Raw genomic sequence first — 19038 nt, forward strand, 5'->3', positions numbered from 1 at the left:
AGCTGCAATAGAGATGTATTGTTTTCTCTAGCTATTAAAAAAAATTCGAAATTTCGACACTGAAATTCCATTTTCACCTACACGAAAACAAGTTAATTAAAAACGTAGTTTCAATATGTGTATGTTCTGCATCAGTTTACATGCACAAAAAACACACTTAGTGAGATGATTTGATCTTGATTAACTTTTACGACCTATTTTGAATATTTTTTTTTGTACATATCTTGTGGATATTTCTACTCAGAAAGAAATATTCTGTTATTAATCGTTTTTATAGCTTCTATTATCTTTTCCACGTCATTTGTAATCAACGAACGAAAACAAACATAAATACCTAATTCTAAAACACTTTAATCTTGCTAGGAATTTTTTATTTTTTTGTTTTCGTCATTCAAACGATAAAATGAAACACAATTTACTGGAATTGAAAGCTTTGAGTTTGTTCTACTTTTTTTTCTTTTTCTGTCTAGCATGTGAAATACGTGTTTGAACCTTGGTGTTTGTCAATATCGGTGAAGGGAGAGTCTTCCGCGTTGAGTTGAGCTGAGTTGTAACTGCATCTCTCAAGGTCGTCTGAAATCTCGATACGCCGTATTTTACAATTTTTATTTGCGCCTCTACCTTTAAATCTCTCTGTTATCCTACGTTGTTTCCTCAGTATTATCAATATACGTAAGATTCCGTGATAATGAATAATGAATGATCATTCGTAATAATGAATGGTGCTGCTAATTTTGCATTGTGAAATGATTCATGTCCGCTTGGAATTCATGAGATCCCTAAACTTGTGAATTTTAAATTTTAGAGTAGCGTTTGTGTTAGAATATAATTAACAAATAGTATGATAATTATTTATTTATTCGCATCTAAATTTCAAACTGAATTTAAAATAAATAGAGCATAACTTGAATTTGATAGAATATTAAATATCGGCTGGAAGCTTCGAAATTGATGATATCAATGTCATTTTTCATAGATATGCTATTTTTTCCCCTTCTTCATTTTAATTTTAAGAAGCTATGTTCAAAGTAAATGTAATATTATGTAGAATACATGTCGAATTAAAATACTCTATTTAATTGTCTTTGATGAGATTTATAAATGAAATTTAAGTATTATTTCATGTAAGTGCTTATTGTTTTTTTAAGCATTTTTATTTTAAAAACTAAAGCCTTAATTTTAAGAGCGATTGTATTCCAGCACTTTACCGAGTGGTAGCCATTGTCACCACCGTTTAACGACAGATTGCCAATAAATAACTATAATAATTATTTTTTTATAGAAACTAAAAGGATGATTAATAAATACATTTAGCATTAACATCGTGGAAATAAATGATTTTCTAAAATCTAATTATCCTATAGTAATAGAAAGCAGACAATTTTATCTCAGTAGTATACGAAAAGGACAGGTACTTTCGAATGACAGTCCGATGGAACGTGCATACGCTGTTGAACCGCTAGCGGTCGGTAAAGTATTAAACTGATGGTAATTAGAATTTAAAAGGTAATTAAACGTTTGAAAAATTTAAAATACTAAACTAAATATCGTTTTGGACAATTGATTTAGACGTATTTTTTAGCAGCATTTCAATTTTAAAAAAGAATCTAAATTAAAATTGTGAGATATTATTGCTAGATTGTAATCTCAATCTCATTTAGACGTTGTGAAAAATAAAAAATAATCACTTTTTACCCTTTTAAGTCTGCATTTTAAATCAAAATAGCTAAACTCAAAATAAATCGAACGATACTGGAATTTGAAAAAGAAAATTTTAAAAAAAAAATCCAGTATGCATAGACTTTTCTAGAACTAACTTTGACAATGATAAAATTGTCTGTCTATCTATAAGCTAATTGTAATCAAATATAGATTTGCACACTGCCGTATGTACTTTAAAAGCTAACTTCTGGGTTATTTTCATAACTAAGGCACGGATTTTGGTAACCTTAGTATTTTTCTTCTCCTTTTCGCACTGTTTTTGCTCTATTAGGGTTTTTTTATAGTTAGCATGGCTAATTTTTCCTTTCAGAGCATTTTGTGATATTTTTAGTTTTTATTTCAAGAATTTTTTGCATTTTTTAGAAACACTAACTCATTTTTACAACTTTTACACATTTTAATTGAATTTATACTATTTGGCTCTCTACAGCTTGCAAATATTCCTCTAAACAACCGAATAATTCTAAATAGCGCCATTTTTTAAAGATACTCTTATCATGTTATGCCTTGTGAATTTATATCTTGCAAAAACTACATTGACGATTGTTATTTGGTTGTTCGGAAAGTAATTTTGTTTTTTCTGACAGAGGACTTAATAGTATTTTTTCACAGTCAACTTCACACTTAAGCTATATTATTTATTTTGCCAGCTAATATAGAAACTAACATGGTTCAACTAATATAGTTCTACTGATTCTACGCAGTAGTTTTTGGTTGTGCCCCTTTCAACAAATATGGAAATTTCAAAAGCATTTCGGTACATTTTACTTTTTTACCGTCGAATAGGTAAAAATATTATTCAAGCAAGAAAAACTTATCCGATGTGTATGGAAAAAAATGTATTGATAGAAGGCCATTACCAAAACTGGTCTGCAAAATTTCGATCTAGCAATTTGATGTTGAAGATGCACCACGTTCTGGAAGGCCAGTTGACGCCGATGAAGACACAATAAAAGCATTTATTGGTGCAAACCTGCTACTAAAAACTAGTGAGATCGCTGAGAGATTAAATTTATTGAATTCGACAGCTCTTGATTGTTTGAAAAGCCTAAGGTTTTATTTCAATGTTCGACATATTGATTTTCCATGTTCTTATAGAAAGAAATTGGTGCCGTCGCGTTGACGTCTTCCCTAACTTCAAGAAAATGATCCATTTTTGAAGTGCTTTATCGCTGGGGACAAGAAATAGGTTGTGAACAATATATGTACCGGTCTTTACAAGTATGTACCGTAAAACCTTTAACTTTAAATTAGTAGGTAAAAAATCACCTGGATCAGTTTTTTGCCTGCAAGAACAAAAATTTTATGAGCGTCAAATCGTGCTACTGCCAGAAAGATTGCAAAAGGTATTGGGCCAGAATGATCAATTTATAGAGCAATCAACGAAGTGGATAAAGCACAAATGAAAATACATAAATAGAGACTTCATGTACTTTCCTTTGTGCTTTATTCACGTTGTTTTTTGCTTTAGCACGGGACAATCTATAGTTCAGCAAAAATGTTTTTCACTTTAGAAAATCGACTTTTGTTTTTAAAACAAGGAAATTTTTTTTAATATTATTGGGACAGTTTTTGATATTCTAAGAGCATTTTGCCATTTTTAAGGGCATTTATATGGATTTATTAGGTCATCAAAATCCGGGTTCTGATTATAACATAACCATTAATTTGTTTGCAAAAATTTTACAATATTGCACCAATCTTTCGCCCATGACTTTACTTACAAAAAAGACTTCATTTAAACATTTATATTGATCACAATTCAATAAAATAAATTCGTTTAAGTTTCATCAGTAAAAATAAAACGATTCATATTCATTAATGCAAATGAGAGTGATAATATTTTAATGGAGTTGTACTAAATGTGATGAAATAAAAAGTTAAATTTAAATCATAGGATTTCTTTTTTAACCTTCAAAACGTCTACATTAATAACTTAATTAAAAAAATTTATGATTTTTAATAAATTTGTTACAATCCAATTAACCTAAATAGTTTTAATCGTTTCGGGCATTTTTATGTATTAATATTTTCCTCCTCATTTGCTTTCGTCGCTTTGCTGTTGCTATTGTCTAAAGATTAATTGCTTCTTCACCTATGCCGTATTTTTTTCTGTTGTAATTAATTTTATTTTGATCAAGTGTGATTTGTTTTTAACTTGTTTACTTTTATTTATTTTATTATTAGAAGAATCAAATTTTCTGCGTAATTATGTTTAGATATTTGATGACTGATATTTTTTTTTTGTTTCTTTTTTTAAAAAATTTTTTTACTACGTAGAATTCTACTTTAAACAAAGTAAATATGAAATAACATTAGTTTATGAGGAGTTGCTCTTACTTTAATAATTACATATCATACTCGCTTAAAGATTGCTCTCTTGGATTTTTCAACTTCAATAGTGTATTGGTTACATTTGACAATAAGTTTTAAGTGACCAGGTGTTATTCCTTATCACTTAAAACACTGTTTTCCTTTTTTGAGGCATAGTCCATTTTAAACAAACTATTAGTTAACATGTCGAACATTACAAGACTTGTCGAACATTACATCATGTACTTTCCTTTGTGCTTTATTCACGTTGTTTTTTGCTTTAGCACGGGACAATCTATAGTTCAGCAAAAATGTTTTTCACTTTAGAAAATCGACTTTTGTTTTTAAAACAAGGAAATTTTTTTTAATATTATTGGGACAGTTTTTGATATTCTAAGAGCATTTTGCCATTTTTAAGGGCATTTATATGGATTTATTAGGTCATCAAAATCCGGGTTCTGATTATAACATAACCATTAATTTTTTTGCAAAAATTTTACAATATTGCACCAATCTTTCGCCCATGACTTTACTTACAAAAAAGACTTCATTTAAACATTTATATTGATCACAATTCAATAAAATAAATTCGTTTAAGTTTCATCAGTAAAAATAAAACGATTCATATTCATTAATGCAAATGAGAGTGATAATATTTTAATGGAGTTGTACTAAATGTGATGAAATAAAAAGTTAAATTTAAATCATAGGATTTCTTTTTTAACCTTCAAAACGTCTACATTAATAACTTAATTAAAAAAATTTATGATTTTTAATAAATTTGTTACAATCCAATTAACCTAAATAGTTTTAATCGTTTCGGGCATTTTTATGTATTAATATTTTCCTCCTCATTTGCTTTCGTCGCTTTGCTGTTGCTATTGTCTAAAGATTAATTGCTTCTTCACCTATACCGTATTTTTTTCTGTTGTAATTAATTTTATTTTGATCAAGTGTGATTTGTTTTTAACTTGTTTACTTTTATTTATTTTATTATTAGAAGAATCAAATTTTCTGCGTAATTATGTTTAGATATTTGATGACTGATATTTTTTTTTTTTGTTTCTTTTTTTAAAAAATTTTTTTACTACGTTGAATTCTACTTTAAACAAAGTAAATAAATGAAATAACATTAGTTTATGAGGAGTTGCTCTTACTTTAATAATTACATATCATACACGCTTAAAGATTGCTCTCTTGGATTTTTCAACTTCAATAGTGTATTGGTTACATTTGACAATAAGTTTTAAGTGACCAGGTGTTATTCCTTATCACTTAAAACACTGTTTTCCTTTTTTGAGGCATAGTCCATTTTAAACAAACTATTAGTTAACATGTCGAACATTACAAGACATGTTAACTAATAATTTGTTTAAAATGGACTATGCCTCAAAAAAATTAAAACAGTGTTTTCCTTTTTTGAGCAAAACTGAACAATAACCTCTGTGGTGACCGAGTTTTATGCAGTTCTTTATGCAATAACTAATCTTAACATTTATACTACATTTGCATTCTTCAAAAAATTGCATTTGTTATATAAACATAGTTTTTTAATTCCTCTGTCAGTTGAATTTTAAAGCTAAAGTGAATAAAGTAAAAAAAAAGAAGAAAAAAAAAAGCTGAATATTTGTTTTGTAATTTTGTTGGAGGGGATGTTGGGTTTTTATTAAATGATTTATAAACACTAAAATCACATTAATTAAGCTAGTTATGATTGAAATAAAGTAAGACAAGTATATTAGATTTGATTAGAATTCCAATGCTAAGATTTCATTTTCTTATATTTAATGACCTGGTTACTAAAAACTACACTAGACTTATGTTTCATACATTTTTCTTCTAAAATAATTCTAACATTCGAGTTTTTGTTTAACATAAATTCTATCGTTGTTATAGTTGCAACATTATAACAGGAATACTAACAATTACGAAATTACAGAAGGCTTTTGAAAACTAGGTAAATGTACTCCCCCCCCTCCCTCTTTTTTTTATTTTATTTTTTTTATTATTATTATTATTGCTTTAAAATATTGGCCTTAATTTTGAAAACTAGAAAAATGTCATATTTCCTTTTTTACAGTGGCTCTTATTCTTTCAGAACACTGGCTTTTATTTTCAAAAGTAGGTAAATGCCCTGTTCCCTATGTTTATTGGCTCTTATTCCCTGGTACATTTTTTTTATTTTATGTTTGTGCATGTCCTTTGTTTTTATACTTATATAAATATTTATCACATAAAACCTATTTGTTCAATTCGACGCGATTATTTTGATATTTGTTTCGATATATGTATAAACTCCAATTGTTAATCTTTATATAACATTTTGAAATTGACAGACTGTTTTAGTGTACGTATATGTAATAGGATAACTATATTTACTGAAAAACACTGATGGAAAATGTCTCCACGATTGCGAAAAATTGACACTCCTGCGTAAACATTTAAATTTAAAAGGAAAAGAACATACTGTTTGAAAAAAGTTGTTTTTTTTTTAAATTAATAATTATAAAATCTATTTTTTTACTGTACATATTCCTCACCATTCATTTATTGGGAAAAAATTTTTTTGAAAGATCCCCACCCCCACCAAGATGCCATAGCGAGTAAAAACAACCCCTCGGCAAATTTCATATCTTCCAGTTCATGACATGCATTTACCAAGCAAACCTTTTAGGTTTCCGATTCGTTTTATTGATGGAATGAAATAAAAGTGTTTCATATAAAACTATGTCTTAGGCCACCCCCGGTTGGGATGTTGCAAAAAGTGAAGGAAATAAGGTTGGATGAGCCTGGAATCGATTGTTGAAGGTGGAATAGGATGCTGTCCTTCAAAAATTCAGATAATGGTATTTTAGGTATAAAGTTAGATTCTTTCTTTCGGTTGTTGACATATTCAGCATTGCTTCGGAAAGATGCATCTCTTTTAAATGTTAGCGAAATGGAATACGGTAAGACCTTTTTTTTCTTCTTTTTTCCGCTTGAAGTTTAGCGTGTTCTAACATTTTCTTTTTCTTTAAATTTATTTATTTTTTTAAACAGATTTCGAATTGATTGACGGCAACATAATTTTTTTTCGCACTTTAAAATGATGCTGAAATATTTTATTATATTGTATTGAAAAAAAACGTAAAGATAACTTCAAATGTCGAACGTAGAGAGATTTAGATTAGTGTTTGGGGATATCGAAGTTCTATAATCACGATATATCGTTATAAAATATCGATATTTAACGATATATGCCGACATTTTTTATTTTAATGATTATTTACACTGTTTTTAGGTTATAAATGTATTTTTTTTACACAACCTAAAACTTAGCCTACCTAAAAAAATAAAACTAAAAAAAATGAAACTTTTTTCTTCATAGCTGTTTTTAGCATTGATTATAATTAGATTAAAACTAACACTTAAATAATATGATGTTCGATGACACTGTTGGGAATATTTCCTTATCGATACCTCCTTGAAATTAACAATCAAGTCATGAGATTAACAACCACCAAATAAAAACCGCGTTGTGGCACGTGAGAAACCATTAAAAAAAAGGGGGGGAGTGGAACTACAGAATCAGGAGAACACGAAGGGTTAAACTTGAAAGGTAAGCCAGCCAATAAATATAAATGATATTAAATTTGTTATAAGCGCAAGTACAGCGCAGTTTTACTTGGCACCTTAACGATTTCAATTGGCTCAAACAGGTAACAATAATTCACTGTCGATAATAACCATGATATTACATATAATATAGAGGCAGAAGAAGTTTGATGTGTGCCTATTTTAGCTGAGAAATGGGAAAAGGGATTACGATCAATATTTATAAAGACACCAAACCCCTTCCCTTTATCTGAAAAAGAAGAAAAAATCATTCATTATATAATTCAAAAATAAATGAATGCGGAAATGAAATCGTATTTTAAGTTGTTTTTTTTTTTAAAAAAAAGCGTAAGCATAGGGAGGTAAACTTGGCTGTTTTGCGGTCAAAATCACCACAATGTTCAAAATCACCAAAGGTCTTATTCTTAGAAAAACATTTATAAACATATTCGAATTGTTAGATCGAAGTCCATTTCATATTTGTTTTTCACAATTAATTCAATTGTTCTGACATTTCTACTTGATAAGATCCTGAACTACAGTTATAAAGAATAGTTTCCTATAGTTTATGAAACATCCGTTTACTTCCAATAATGTCGCAATGTCATTGTCTAGACTACATTTACCTCTGGTTGTCAGAATTTCTTAGTTAATTCTTTGCATAACTTTTGATTGAAGCAAGTAAGTGACTTACGAAATAGCGAACTTGTTAACAGTTTTGGTTTCATTTAATTTGCGACCTATTTTACTCTCTTAAGTGCTGTGATATCAAATATACGATAAAATACTCGAAAGTTTCGTTATTAAATACTTACCAATGCTCACTTGCCTTGCCTCCCACAATTTCGTTGCAATGCTTTTTATTTATTCTCCACAAACTGTTGCTACGTAAAAAAAAATAATAATAATTCAATTTTATTGTATTATTGCAGATAAATTATCTGCATTAATACAATAAAAAAGATAATTTTTTTATTGTATTAATGCTGATTAAGTGTCCGTTTTTATTAGCTTAAAACTTAGTTATTTTGCTTTATTACCTGTCAGGATCCTGATTCCTCTCCCACGCATTTGATTGACCCCTTGACCTGAGGGTCAGAGGGTGAAGGACACTGGAGGCGTCCCCTACATTGGGGGTGGAGCGAATGACTTTTTCTGATGAGAAAGAATTTTTGGAGATTAGATTAGCTTTGAACGCAGAAGAGTTGAGTTTTGAGTTGAACTATGCTAGAGAAAGTATGAGAGAGAAGGGAGCAGCAGCGCTCCGGAATATTATATTCTCCAATTCATGTATCATTTTGTAAATAATTCTATAATCAAGAATTTAGTAATAAATAAGCTAAAATTGAAATAATCCGTGGTCATCCTTAGTGAGTAGTCTTTAAAAACGAACCAAGAGACAAAAGGTCTCACAAATGGCGTAGTCGGCAGGATCCCATAACCTTGACGTAGGATTCCGAAATATGAGAGAGAAGGGAGCAGCAGCGCTCCGGAATATTATATTCTCCAATTCATGTATCATTTTGTAAATAATTCTATAATCAAGAATTTAGTAATAAATAAGCTAAAATTGAAATAATCCGTGGTCATCCTTAGTGAGTAGTCTTTAAAAACGAACCAAGAGACAAAAGGTCTCACAAATGGCGTAGTCGGCAGGATCCCATAACCTTGACGTAGGATTCCGAAATATGAGAGAGAAGGGAGCAGCAGCGCTCCGGAATATTATATTCTCCAATTCATGTATCATTTTGTAAATAATTCTATAATCAAGAATTTAGTAATAAATAAGCTAAAATTGAAATAATCCGTGGTCATCCTTAGTGAGTAGTCTTTAAAAACGAACCAAGAGACAAAAGGTCTCACAAATGGCGTAGTCGGCAGGATCCCATAACCTTGACGTAGGATTCCGAAATATGAGAGAGAAGGGAGCAGCAGCGCTCCGGAATATTATATTCTCCAATTCATGTATCATTTTGTAAATAATTCTATAATCAAGAATTTAGTAATAAATAAGCTAAAATTGAAATAATCCGTGGTCATCCTTAGTGAGTAGTCTTTAAAAACGAACCAAGAGACAAAAGGTCTCACATTACCCTTGCAACTTCATGTATAAACTTGTTTTTTGATTTATTATTATTATTTAATTTTGAACACTATTACGATGCAACTGGTTGAATATTTTTTTAAAGTAGATAGCAATAATACAAAAAAGTTAATCCTTAATATTGCTTTTGGAATTTTAAATAGTTGTTTTGTATTAATTTTTTAATTTAATTGTGTACATAAACTTAACGTAGTTGGTTACATAAAATTTTGTATAAAAGGAAACCTAACTTACTTTACGTATTTAAAAAAGTAAAAGTTTACTAAATGTCTTTATCATAGAAAACAATACTTCTAGATTTAAGCCTTTAATTTTTAATAATTATTAAAAGCAAGTAGAGGAGAATAGTCTTCAGAAAGGAATAATATTATTATGTAATATGTATTATAAATATAATGCATAGAATAATATATTATATTATATATAATATTATTAATATATAATATAATATTATTAGTATAGATAATAATCTTACTAAATAAATATTACGGGTAAATGCTGTTAAATAAGCGATAAACAAATAATTTTCTGGTTATTACCGCTATAAATTTTATTAATTTTATGATGACAGCCAAAGACAATCAGATCTCCTTCATACATTAAAAAACATGCCATGTGATTTTTCTGTCCAATGAAAATGCACGAAATGGTAAGATGAGAATTACCTTCTTATGGAGATTTGGAGAATGTATGGAGATTTTAAAACAAGTAAATAGATAAAATAATACTAGCTTTTTTTTTTTTTTTTTTTTTTTTTTTTTTTTTTTTTTTTTTTTTTTGAAAAAATTAAAAATTGCAAAAATTTTAAAATACAATGACTTATTCATGCTATCCCTTCTTATTGCCTGCACATTTCCTCGTTTATTAACAGTCTGTTCATAAAGTTTTTGCATTACTTTTATATGTTACTTCGTTTTGATAATAACAGTCACTATTTTCTCCTTTCAGGTAAGCGCGGAGGGATATTTCAGTTGAATTGACGTAATTGGTAAATGTGGTGTGAAGTGCATTTGTTGTTGCATAAAGTTTGTGGTCAATCAATTACTGAATCATAAAGTTGTGCCTTGGTGAAAACTAAGAAAAAAGTACACTAACTTCAAAGAGATTACAAAAACAACAAAAAGTGTGACCAACAATTGGAACGTACACACTACTAAAGGATTAACAAAAACAAGCAGGTAAGATCTTAATACTGCATTCTTCAGAAATATGATGCAAGTTATTAAGCTGCGCATTAAGTTTAATTCCAGGGTAACCAATCTGTCAAGAGTTCTTAGAAAATCAACAGTATCTAATCAATAATTTTGTTATTTTGACTCACTGTGAAGCAAGCACTTTCTTTGAAACAATTTATTAAAATATTAGAATAATAAACATTTTCGAAAATCGATTTAAATCTGTAAGGATATTAATAGTTTATTCATTAAATTAAAATTATCAAAATGCTTTTTTATTATGTTTAAAGCCCGAAAACTTTATAAATAATGAACAATCTTAGTTTCAAAAAAAATTTGCATAAGTTCTTAATGTATGTGTTTTTGAATTAAAAAAAAACTTCATTAATAATGAAAACCGATTAAATTTTTCAGAATTTTGTCTGGAAATTTTAGAGAATTAACTTGGTTTTGTCTGAATGGTAGCCATCTTGAATTTATTGAAAAAATTGCAATGTAGTTAGTTTTTATTAAACCGAACATTTTGCTTCTACTAGTAGTTAGTTTCCTTTTCTACAAAGCTTTGATTTTTTTTTTTCCTGTATTACTGCTATCAAACCTTATTTTTATACTTCGTTCGATTAATTAGATATGATAGATAAATCATAGAATAGGCTAAAATATTATGCTATTAAGAATCATGTTTGATTTAATAGAACTGGCGAACAATTTTACCTACAACTCGCAGACGATCGCCATTAAACTTTCATGAGTACCTTATCCGATCACAAGTCAAACTTACTGATATCGTTTGCTGCTCTCTAAATTACATTTTGGTAATTGTTTTCCCGTGTATCAGGAATGTCCTGTTATAGATTTTATCTGCACGAGCCTGTCACCTGAACGAATAGGATGTTTGATGCTAATTTACATTTTACCACAACGAGATTGTAATTCATCCTTCCATCTATCTATTCCCTGTGATATTCCAGATTCCATGCGTACTAGACGCTTCTACTCGAATTTAATCTGGATATAAAATAGCTTAATCAAAACGATTATATTTTAGAGCAATGTTTGATGTGCATAGCATTTTCACAAGGGAAAAAAAAAACAATTTTGTTGAATATTTCATAAAATATGCATTATGTCATAAAACTTAAGAAATTTTTATAATGTAATGGAATAATGTAATGCATAAGAACACAAAATAGTTCATTTATGTAGTCTTCTAAACATAGTACTATATCCAAAAAATGACTAGCATGTCTTTCGTGATTTACATACCATTTATACCCGTTTTGTTTATTTTTTTATTTATTTTTCGTTTTGCTTTTTAAAAATATTAGTTTGCTTTCTATTATACAACAATTCAATAATTTTACTTTGCACCGCCTAAAACGATTCCGAGACGTTTAATAAATGTAAATGAAAGGTTCTAGTATTGGTTCACTTGTTATATGAACCTATTTATATAAATGACCAATGAAAAAAAGCAGCCAAGTATATAAAAAAAAAATTTATAACAATATATTGAATAAATTATGAAAAGAATGTGCATTTATAAAAAAATTCAAAAATGAGGAATTACGTTTCGTTATTGACTGTTCAACGTTTAGGACATTTCTTTTCTGAAAACCATAATTCAGCTTAGTTTGTTCATTTTCAGCATACAGCGAGAAATCCCCTCGTGTTCAAGAGTAAAACTGCGCGCACGTATCGTCATTGCATGCTGTTATGACTCGAGAATCTTTTGCTTCTAATTACTTTATTTTACAATACAACACACAGAATAATAGGTCTAATTACATAATATATTATTTACAAGTTTGTTGGATGCATAATTGTACATCATAAAGATGAAAATCGTATAAAATTCCCTTAAACGTAACGTATCATAGGTTCTCTTACTTAATATTATAAGCATAAAAAAGAACCTAAAATATAATTGCCAAATTCACAAACTCAAAAGATAATGTAAAACAAAATTAACTAAAAGAAAACATGGCGGAAATGACAAACTTAATGTGAGTGGCAACACATGCGTTGCTATGGCAACCGCTGCTCTTTTTATTTTCACTAGCAGACATTTTTAATGTATTTACATAATAATAATTTAAAGAATTTCTATATTCTTTTTATTATTAATGTATAATTACTGGCTTGACTGTGATTTTAATATGAATATGAATGCTGAAGAAGAAAAAGTATTTTGCGACGTCTTGAAACACGTACATAGGCAGGATTTGAAAACCAATCCGACGACAAACATCAATTGAGACAGTTTTAGCAACCCATGATATGAAATGTTGTGGCGTTCAACGGAGTCGATCCAGACAGCAAAAAGCATTTGACCAATGGGTGACCAGTGATCGTAATAAGGCCATCACAACTTTTTATTTAATATTTAAAAATAATGCAGTCAAGAACATGCAGGTCCACATATGTGGTACGCATAGCGAAATTTATGACAACGTTTAGTAATCAAGTGAAATCTCATAGCATTATGAGCATTTAATTTTTTATTTTTTATATCTGATTTCGTTAATTTAAAAAATTTTATATTAATAGTTGGTATATTTAGAATTTTATTTTTTTTATTGATATATTTACAGCTGCTAATGAATTTTTTTCATACATAATACTAAAGTTCCGCCAGAAAAAGCTCGTTCATTTAGGGTTCCAAAACCGGAAAAAAATGGTAACCGATGCCTTAGTGCAGTGTTTCCCAAAGTGTGGTACGCGTACCCCCAGGGGTACGGGAACAGTTTAGCGGGGCTACACGTTCTTATTCGAAATATCTTGCAACTAACGAAAATTTCGAAAATTTTTGTTTAAGAACAAAGCTAGCCATGAAAATTTACGATTACGTATTTTTCTATTGGCTATTTTTTGCAGAGTTAACAGTTAATAATTAGTGGTGTCAACAGCCAGTTATGATTTTTAACTTTAGTTCAATTCTTTTTATAGTTAAAAATACATAAATTTTTTTATTAGTGGTGCACAGCGTTATGATAAATTTGGAAAGGGTACACAAAAGTCATAAGTTTGGGAAACACTGCCTTAGTGGATTATTTTAGTGTTCCGCTATTGTAGTTTTTATTACGTTTTAATATAAACATGCATTTTTTTATTATTATTCTTCACGCATGTATTAAGCTGGTTAAGTATAAAGGATCTTGTTATTAAAAAAAAAGTATGTTACAAATATTACTTCCCAGTTCTTTTTAGGGAAAGGAAAAACCCTACGTCATAATAAGCGAAAAATGCCGGGAACGAATTGAGATATAAAATGTAATAATAAATAAATTGTTCAGACAGAAACAGAATTTCGTTTTTCTTTATTTCAGCAAAAAAAAAAATTATTTCTTGTGTCCAAAATTATAGTTATCGAATCGTCTAAAATCCAATAATTTCGAACAACTGCCGAGGAACACTCGAAAACAAATAACATTGGAAGAAAAGTTCTAATATTCTCACATTCCCGAGCCGTGATGTTCTATTCTTCCCTCTCTTGTCACCGATTTCTTCATTGTAACGAAAACGAGTCGGATATTCTATCTTCCTTCAGACTTGTTCGAAAAAGAAGTAGGATGGAGTATTTATATCTTTGATCGGGGCAGATATTGATTACACTTTTCGGTAGGGGAACAAAGGAAACAGGAGGTAGTGAAAGTCAAGCAGATGTAACTGGTATATCTAACAGCATGATTTAGTGTTTAAAAAGGATGCATAAAAGGACATTATTGAAAGTAGGTAAAACAAATAAGCTTTTTCCTCCATTATTATTTAGTTTATTGACCTTTACTCATTGTCGCCAATTGCTTCGTTTTTGTCGCCAAATTTCCACATGCCGCCCTCCGCTTGCTAAGGCCTCATTATGTGAGCCAATTAAATATTTCAAATAGGACTAAGTACTGCTATAGATTGAACAAAAATGTCGCCAATTTGGAGTTAGGGTCGCAATATTTGACAAGAATATTATATTTTGAAGTGAATGAACTTCATATTATCATTTTAGATCTGATAAAAACTGTTTATGTTACTTTTTTTTTTTTTTTAACGAGCGTTTTTTGCCAAAGAGCCTTAAACTGGAAACAAAACTTATTTTAAATTGAATTTACTATCAAGCTGAAAAAATGTTACTTTAAACTTGCTACTTTACTATTAATTTGCTAGTTACTACTTAACAACAAACTAACAGTTTAATATGAGCTAATAATCATTTTTTTTTTTTCATAATTACATCTTCGAAAAACACTGGAATTTTCTAAAAATTAAATGTCATTTCAGTTCAAAGAAAGTCTTGAGGAAATTTATTTTAAGTGATTTTGTTACTGTAGCGTTTGCAGTGTGTGTTTTCATGAAGAAAAAAATATTTTTTGATTTCAATTTTTCGTTTTCTTATGCGTATTTTATATTATTTTCTTCAGTACTGAAGTATAAAGGAAAAAAATATTTCGCAGTTCCGAATTTTTATTTCACTGCCATAAGTTATAATAAGATAAACAAAATATAAATTATACTGCTAGCATGAGCTAATAATTTTAGGTTCACAAACGTGGACCTCGTGTTTTAACTAATTAAAAGAATATAAATATTTCAAATGTTAAATTGCACCTAAAGTTAGAACAAACATGTATGTTGTTATACCATGATCTAATTAAATACAATTATGAATAGATTTAATAATTATTAAAAAAAATATTAAAAATAACTTAAAACTTTAAAAATTAAATTAATACATATAAATTTTATCTAAGTATAATGTTATACTGCATGAAGTATCAGTTTCAAAACTATATTTAATTATACAAATCAAGCAAAAAAAATAATTATTGAAAATAATCTCAGCATTAATTATAAATAAATATTTAATTTTTGGGGGTAAAATTTTAAAACTAAAGAAAAAAAAAGTTAAAAGTTATTAAATGTATGTATGTACTTTAATATTAAAAACAATTAATTAAAATGCTCATAAAAATATTCCTAAATAGTTGTAAAATATAATACTATGCGACTTCACTGGACATAAATTTCGCAATACAATCCCAAGGTACGTGGTCCTTGGGATTGTATTGTGAATATATTAAAAAATATATTCGCAAATAATATTGCGAATATATTTTTTAACATATTGGGATTCTATTGCGAACATATTAAAAAATTTAATCGCAATGAAAAATATTGTCCTATGTATTAAAAAGTGAATCTAAATTTAAAAGCTTCATGCTGATCACAGAACTACTAAGTAAAATAAATAACGTTATTTTCTGAATATAATATATGTAATATTTAAAATTACTTTCATTTTCGAGCACGAATAGTCATTTTTCGAAAATCAATGCTGTTTATATAGAATTTTATTTCAATATCTTGCGTATTCTGCTTCGATTGAAAACCCCAAAAAATTTAACGTCCACGAATGTTTCAGTGAAGGTAAAGCTGTAAATATTCTTATCGCTTGTTTACTAGAAGCGAAGGTGTGAACCGAGGTAATGAAGAGGCGTGCCCTTTCAAACAAGTTTAATTTAAATTATAAATTAATCAGAGCTCTCTGACTTTGATTGTTTTGATAATCAGTTGCTCGACTGAGATGCGTAAACTTCCTTACAATTAAAACTGTGAACACGATACCCGAGAATCTCTACGCCGCTATAGGATACCTGCAAGTGACGTAGGGTGGGTATATCGATTCTGATTGGTTGTTGAAACGTGGCATTTGTTTCCGTTTAGTGCTGATCACACTAGGCAACCAAGTGGAGACAACTAAGTTAAGAAACCGGTTTTTGGTTTCTCGTTTGTGATCACACGTTACAACCTTCGCTTGTTCCACCAACTCTGAATAGTCCAATACCAGAACGGCACTGGTATTGGACTATTATAGTATTTCAATAAAGTTTATTGCTAAAAGCTCTTTTAATTATCATGGAAGATGTACTTGAAGTAGGTGTACTTGATTGACGATGTACTTGAAGTAAACGTTGAGCTGATAGCTGAAAGAAGAACTAGAACAGAAAAAAAGTGATTTAAAAGCAAAATATTTCTTTCGTTTGCTTTCAAAATTGACACGTTTCAACTAATCTGGTTGCTCCACTAAAGTTGAAAGGTTTTAACTTCAGTTGCTAGTTGAAAGCAACCGGGCAACCATCATATGACACGTTTCAACTTCACCGAAACCGCTAGTTGCTTTCAACTAGGTTGCCTCGTGTCATATAGCTATTTGCTACTGTTCTTTCCATTCTATTTCGAGTAAACCCGTTGGCTATCGATTCTCTTAAGTGAGGCGTTCTATATTCTTACACAAAGATTTCGATTCATTCATCAAATATTTTTCGCAAAAACAGGCATGAGGCTATGTAGAACATAAACAAACTAATTATGCACCCGAGTTGCCAGGTACACAAAGCAAAAATGTATCACGGTTACAATAATATATATAGTTAACTGAAAGAGGTAGAAGAGAAATAATTATATTTCAGCAAATTCGATGTGCGATACGGAGGTGTATTTAATTAGCATTCTAATTTATTTGGCGAAGCTTAGCTCAACTTTAAAAGCGCAATTTTGGTTATAAGCTATCAGCTGGAGCTGATGTCATAGGTCACATGTGTGGATATCCGTTATCTTCTTCTTGAAAAGCAAGTACCCAATTTTCAAATGGGCTAATACCCCATATCTAACGAATCGATAAAGCCCATGCTGTCTCCTAAATTGTTATCATAGTCCATAGATTGTTATCGTATGTCTTTAATAAAACATTTTTTAAGCGAAAAATCTTACCATTTTTAAAAACTATCTAGTTGGACAGTTTCTAACGTGTTTGTTAGTTAGTTTTAAATTTTTCTATTTCTCACTGTATTATAATTTTTCTATTTAGATAGAGAAATTTTACATTTCGCTTGAAACTTTCAGTGAGTTAGTCATGTTTTTCAGAAAACGTAGCTGCGCTTCATGAAATCTATCTAAACCATTTTCATTGTTTAACATGGTTTTTCTAAGCTGTGTCACCCAGGAAAATTAAAAGAAAAAAAAAGCCACTGTTTAAGTGCCCTACATTTGAAGCAAAGCGATGATTTAAAACTATATATATCATATTTTTTGTTAAGAATAATCTGGGTTTTAGAACGGACAAATAGTTGAAATATTTTAAAAGTTAAACTGTTATTAAAATCCAGTATGTATAAAAAATTCAGAATTTGATGACATTTTTTTCCATATGAAAATTATCAAAATCACTGCCTTATTCTCAGTTTTTGCAAATTTTTATGAGCTCTGATAATTCAGCATTGGAATAAGTTTTTAAATATTAAAAAATTAGACCATAAACGATTTTCATTTCCACCAAACTCTGGCTTTTCTCCATGTTGACGTTTTGCTCCATTCTCAGAATAAGCCTATATAGCGCTAGCCTTAGATAGGCTGAACTTATCTTAACAGTCGAGTAACAGTTGCTAACTCACTGGAATTATGAAAATAGCATATTATTCGCGAAAAAAATTATGCGGCTAAGCCTTGGAAAAACAACCTTAACAAATAAGTTTCACTCTCTTGGTTTATCTTGTTTCACATCCATAGTTCACCTTGTGAAAAAAAAATTCCAGTTTTGTTTATATATAAAATATTTATTTCTATAAATAGAAACACGATTGTGATGATCTAAAAAAAAGGCTTGTTTTTAATGACTTTGTAAACAAAATATCAGGGTTCTTGCTGTCCTGAAATGTCCTAAAAAAGTGCTAAATATTTTTTATTTTGGCGTTTTGAAATTTTTTTTGAGCGATCGAATTCCTTAAATCAGTTTCCATAAATCCTTAAATTCTGTTGCCTTCAGCTCTCCTGCTGCCTCCATCTTTTTAGAAGATTCTTGGGCTTTGGGGAAAGAAGTTCTTTCTTCTGAGATTTTATGGGTTTTAAAATTTGTAGAAAGCTACTACTCCTACAATTCTTCCAAAGACACTGGAAAATTATTTAGTACAATGTTTCCAGACAGTTCAATAGCACGTCATTTCGCCTGCAGTGAAGTGTGCCTGTTTCTGTCATTTTGAACTTGCACCTCATTTTAGCATGCTACTTCTGAAGTGCATTGATAATGCCAAGTTTTATACATTGCTTTTTGATGAGTCTTTGAACAAAGCGACGCAGCAGAAG

At 29.3% G+C, this 19038-nt stretch overlaps 1 protein-coding gene across 4 annotated transcripts in view; it reads left to right on the forward strand.

The window, feature by feature from the left end:
• LOC107456354 (uncharacterized) overlaps positions 1 to 19038 on the forward strand; it is a 177309-nt gene that overhangs the window by 84995 nt on the left and 73276 nt on the right. For all 4 annotated transcript variants that reach the window (XM_087159708.1, XM_087159709.1, XM_087159711.1 and 1 more), the window contains one exon: positions 10682 to 10911. The gene's annotated coding sequence lies outside the window, so the exon portion shown is untranslated. The remainder of the gene's footprint in view (positions 1 to 10681; positions 10912 to 19038) is intronic.

The sequence above is a fragment of the Parasteatoda tepidariorum genome, chromosome 3 (genome assembly GCF_982258835.1).
Source record: "Parasteatoda tepidariorum strain Cologne lab strain chromosome 3, Ptep-v5.0, whole genome shotgun sequence".
In the NCBI taxonomy this organism is placed as follows: Eukaryota; Metazoa; Arthropoda; class Arachnida; order Araneae; family Theridiidae; genus Parasteatoda; species Parasteatoda tepidariorum.